We start from the raw sequence: 6,000 nt of genomic DNA, 5'->3' as shown, positions 1-6,000 counted from the left end.
TTGTAGTGTGGAACCGCAGGAGACGCGTTGAACTTTGCGCATACACCCTTGTCTAACTAAGTACGGCGGTTAAAGTTGCAAGAATATAAAATCAGAGTTGGATAATATCACGCGCCTGTGGGCACTGAGGTGCACCATTCTCCCACAGCAGCTGTACACTGATAACCTAAACTTCATACTCCTGCTTTGTTGGAGTAAGGAGAGTTACGCCCTCCTCTCAGCCGATTGGTTAATATCTCCGCAGGAATGCGTTTGTCAGGTTTTAAATGGACGTGGCCTGTGTCATTCTGTTCAGACAAAACGATTCCGCGTGGGTTGGACCTCATCAGGTTGGAGAAGATAGGAAAAAGAAATGAGTAAGGTAATGTTTGCGTATGAGGCATGATTTACCGCCTGCATTACAACTAGGAATGGAAATGATGTTCGAAGTATTTAAAATACCTACATTTGCATTTTCTCTAAACAGAGCTAGACAATCACTGAAGACTATTCTTAACAATGAGGGTAAGCAACCAAAAGTACAGATGTATAAAAGAGTCTTCTTGACTGACAATCTGACTGGGGAAAAGCTTTGTCTCCCTCTCGTGGTTTGCGCCGCTGAGAAGGAGGGGGGATGCTCTGCACACACCCATTACTACAGTGGAAAACACACTGTCTCCGATGTAATTTTCCAGCTTCTTCTTCCTGATAAAAATCTGTTTTGTCATAAGATACAGGTTCTGCATTATGCTGTATGAACCTGCCACTATTATATGCTGTGATTTTATTTCATTTTATTTTTTGACAAGTTACACATAATAGAGTGGAGTCACTGTAATGGCTTTTTAATGTGAGGCACTGCATAAAGGCCAGAGCTGATGGAGAGGCAGCAGCGCAAGAATTTGACTGTGTCCACTGTCATACGATGCAGCCAATGCATGTGGTCAAAATACAGCATGTCCTCTCAACACATTTCACCCTGTAAGATAGTCCCCGCAATCTACTCTTAAGCATGAGTCAAAAGTTCTATTTTAATGGAGTCATGTAGTGATATTGTCTTACGTGTTCTGCTATGCCACTCTCTCAACACACAGGTCCTCCAGGTGTCAGAGCTTCCATAAGCAGAGCATTCTCCTCTGGCTAACGACAAGCCCAGTCATGATCTGGCCTCTCTCTGCGCCACTCATCTGGAACCAGTGTTGATTAAGAGGACACCCATACACACATTGTGCAGCACAGCAGAACAGGCCAAAATGACTCAATTATATTAACAGTTGGTTTGATTTTGGCACGAAGAGCACTACTGCACATTAGACTGAAATCACAGACCTTTTAGAATGTGTCTATAGGGGGATGTTGGTAGATGAAGCCATTTTTACAAGTCTCATTACCAGGCTCCTATATAGTGTTTGAGCTCACTTTTACTTAAAATGTAGGTAAATTGGGGGAAAAAAAAGGATTTCTCAATCACAACTGCGGTGTTCACTGTACATAGCTTCAAACACAGCTGCTCTGTATGTCTAATTTACCTCAAAGCCTTTATATATATTAGATGTACACACATGCCTTTATATTGCCTGGAAGAATTTGACTTCAACAGCCCCCTCTGATCCCCTTTAGTTGATTTCCATTCCATCCTCAAGCTCTTGGGTGCAGCCTTTGTGTATGCACCTACCTATAGTTGAGTATTAATGACATACAAACTGTCTCACAGCTGGCATGTGTTGAAATCAGTACACAGTAGCTGCCATAACAAACCGTGCAGTTGAGCTGCACTGGACACTGTTGACAGGGTCCAATTATAAATATAGCCAAGCAAACTGCAAGGCAAAGCCCCCAGGCCTTGACAGCTCCTAGTTACAAGAGAAAATGAAAAAGAAGATGAATAGAACTTTCTGACAGCAGCGATGGCAGAGAGGGAATTGAATCATACCCAAACCTTCAGGCTTATTTTTGAGGCAAGGGGAAATTTGATGATATTCTGTCATATCAAATTTATGTCAAATTTATTGTAAATGACCAATCCTTCTTAGAAGATGGAACTGTCGGTCTTATAAAGGAAGTGAAGATCCCAGTCGCACTCCTGATGTGCAGGTGATTTATTGAGGGGCAAAGATTCATACGGTGAGGATGGGTTTTAGGCTGAAATATTACAGTTCAGTTTCTTTTTGGATAAAACTTATAAATGTTTATCAGAATAACAATAGATGATTTTAGGTTGCACATTCATTTAAGGTTTTTCACTGCTGAATGCTGACAGCAAAATATTCAAAGCTGTTTAGCAGCTCTTCTAGATTTTCATTTGTGGCAGTTAGCACCCACAAACTCAGTTTGTTTTACTTTGTGATGACTCTGGTGACAGCTAAATATGCTTACTGTAGCAGTTTGAAGATACCATTGATGTTTGAAGAAAACAAAAAGAATATATTTACATTAGATGCATCCATAATCTAAAAATATCCTTTGTTTACAGAATGACTAACTTCCTCTCGACAATTTCCTCTCATCCTTGTCACCACCATACACACACACCAAAAGGTCAATCACTGGGAGGCTTACATTCCCTTCTGTCAGGGGCACCACTGTTATTGTAACAGTGTTAACAGAGATATACATCATGTAAGGCGCCTCGAGCTCGGAGAAGTGACATCACCAAGTCAACCTGATACATGGATAATGAGGTGCTGCAGGATGAGCCATCTGTGTTCAGTCTGAGTTCAAGTCTCAGTCCAAACAAACTCTTAAAAACTTTTGTTTTGTTTTTATATCTATATATTGTCTTTATTAACATTAACCACAATTTTATTCTTCAGTAATATTCTTCTAATATTATGTATTATTTTAGGCTATGAATGGCTGTTATGACTATGGCACTATGAAACTGTGGCTGGGAAATAGCCCTGATGTGGACTGTCTGTGTTAAATAAACCAATAAATAAAAAGTAAATGCAACTGTTAATATCAGGCATGCTTTCTGGATAGAATGAATTTAGAATGAATCTCAAACCAATTCCAATTCATTTACTACATAATGCAAAGCTACACAAAATCAATCTCGTTATTATTAATAATATCACTGTTCTAGCTACACATTGCAACAGCGGTGTCCCTCTCTTGCTAGAAATGCTCTTTATAATTGTCTCATTTTGTGTCACCGCACTGTTTGTCTCAGTGTTGCTAAAGTGACTCCATTCCAGCAATTGCTTGGGCTTAACAGGTCTATTTTTGTTGGTGGCTATTCCCTAGAGACAATACAACCACAACCTCACTGATCTCATTAAGGCTATTTTAGTTCATTACATCTCTGTCAGGGACAATTCTTTTGATGGTCGAAGCTGAAATGGTGGCAGCAGCTACTCTGAAGTCCTCCCCTTATATAAGTAAATTGTGTAACATATGGAAACACAATGTACAGCCAACCAGCAGCCAAATCCATCTTCCTCAGCTTATGTGACTCTTGGGAAACTAAAGAGCTAAAAAGGCAGCGGAAACCAGTCAACTTTAATCATATTCTTTATTTGTGTTCACAAATTCCCCAGGTGTATGAGGATCCATGTATTAAGACTATAACATATGGCCAGAGCAATCACACTGCTTATAAGTAAAGTTTGGTTTATTTACAGCATGCATTTAACAAATAGGCTCATCGCGAAGTGCTTTGCAGAAAACAAAGAGGACGAAAATAGATGAAATACAAGGATAAGAATGGGGACACAAGTTTGTGTGTGTGTGTGTGTGCGTGCGTGCGTGCGTGCGTGCGTGCGTGCGTGCGTGCGTGCGTGCGTGCGTGCGTGTGTGTGGTGGCAGTTGGTTAGTCACATCAAATTGACCTCCACTTAAAGCAGGGCATAACCTCAGACTTAAAAATGCAGGAGCAAAACCGCAGAATGAAATGGAGAGTGGTGCTGATGTAACTCATGTGCTGGCATTCAAGCACAAGCATATTCATCTGTCGTCCCATTTCAAACCTCAAAAACTGTCAACTTAGTAGAATATGAAAATTGTTTTTATATATATTTATATACATATATATATATATTCATAGATGCCCTTTTCATCTAAATTCTATGACACGAAAAACAGGAAAGACTTCAATAAAGCAGTATATACATATATACATCATCATATGATAATCTATTGCTACATGTAGATTTTAACTATAGTGGCAATAACAGTCTTTCCGAGCACAGTGGGAAAACAGCATGCCACAAGTAAGGAGCCTTAGATCAAAAAGCATACATCATTTTACTTTGAGAGATTTCTGGCTGTAATACTGTAAATGCTAAATGAATTCTAGTAAAGGTATTGCTTTACGCGCATCCAGTGTATGCAACAACCTATAAACAAGTGCTGTAACACTCTGTGCCAGTACCAAATCAAGGTTTCTGTCTGTGTGAGCAATTAATTGCTTGATGTTGTTGCACTCTTGTAAGGACACCATGTTACAGAGAGATTTTAATGAAGTACGATGTGTAATGCTGTGCCCAAAAGCCTCTAACAGTGCAAAAGCAATTGTAGGGGCACCAGGGCACTGTCAAAACTGCCTTAATTATATTCTAACTAACCTGACTGATACAGTGGCAGTTAAGGACAACGGCGGACATTTAACCATTCATCCGTAAGTGGAAACTGTGTCTTTGACTTCAGACTTTCATATGTTATTAAAAACTCAAAATCATGGGCTTCCTGTGGAGGTGTGGTCACCTGCAGGCCAAAGGTTACATCATTTAATCGGATTGCCGCCAGATACCCCGCAGGCCTTCCTTCTCCTGATGAGTTTTAAAGCTCAGGGGCACTTAACATGTATGCCCACCCTGCGGGCTGAACTCATTTATACTGTGCAGAAAGAAACAGAAATGAGAATTCACCAGGTGGGAGTCACTGTGTGATATCTGAACATTGTCACATCATCAGCAGGAAAAGTGATTATGAGATTTCAGATGTATTAGAAAACAAAAGTCCAAATTGTGTAATGTATGACCTCCTGAACTGACAGGAATGTATGTCAGAAAACCCAAAAATAGAACAATAAAAAACAATTAAATTCCAGACAATAAATTTAATTTTGGGATTTTAATCTTGTGTGTAGCAGCTGTGCATTTTGGCCATTTCTCTCTTAGTGTACTGTATTTTATCTTCCTTTTGAGTTTCTGCTGAGCAGAATGCATTCTCTCTCTTCTCTGATCTAAAGTTGGGGACTAAGTCAGCAACAATACCATAGCTGAAACAGAGTGCATTCACTAGATGCTCATGAAAAAGCTGCACACACTGCACATGTGGGTACAATAATGCTTTCTCTTGGACTGCATTTCACTGTTATCATTATATTATTATCAAGATTTATTTTATAGAAAAAGAACCAAGCCCATTTTGTTGGATTTACTTTGACATAATGACATTTACTGCCACAGAGTGACTTTGTCTGTATGGCTGCCTATTGTTCCAGCATTCTGGGGAATGTCTCAAATATTTCTAAGTCTCCCTGCCAAGCTGTAATTGACTTAATCTTTCCATTAGCCCCGAGTCGCCAAAGTCAGCTGTCATCTGTTAGAGTTAACTGTTGTAACAAGGTGCTTTTTAAGCTTTGTGATAGATCTGAGTTTTAGCTATGAGACTTAAGAGTGATTTTTAACCCCCTAACGCCCAGCACTGCACACAAACACACATACTTGAGTACCACACACACACAGATATATACACACACACACATCTCCCCTGCTGACAGCTTTAATAAGCACCAGCACACAAACTGACAAACTCTTGCCCATTTTAGTCAGGTGATGGGGTGTTGATGATCTCATTGAGTTTAGTAAATACCCCTGCAGACAGACATAAACAGAACCTATAACCTCCACGCATCATCACCTCTCCATAGGTAGCAAACACAGATGACAAATCCCTGCAATGTTTGGAAACAACCATAATCATGTGTATGCTGCCTTTTTTTTCATTACTTCCACCAAGGAGGTTATGTTTTTGCCCATGTCTGTTTGTTGGTTTGGTTGTTTGTTTGTCAGGATT

Source organism: Seriola dumerili, unplaced genomic scaffold, assembly GCF_002260705.1.
Source record: "Seriola dumerili isolate Sdu_G_001 unplaced genomic scaffold, Sdu_1.0 BDQW01000134.1, whole genome shotgun sequence".
In the NCBI taxonomy this organism is placed as follows: domain Eukaryota; kingdom Metazoa; phylum Chordata; class Actinopteri; order Carangiformes; family Carangidae; genus Seriola; species Seriola dumerili.
The sequence above is the reverse complement of the archived record's forward strand: the minus strand, read 5'-3'. Positions refer to the sequence as shown.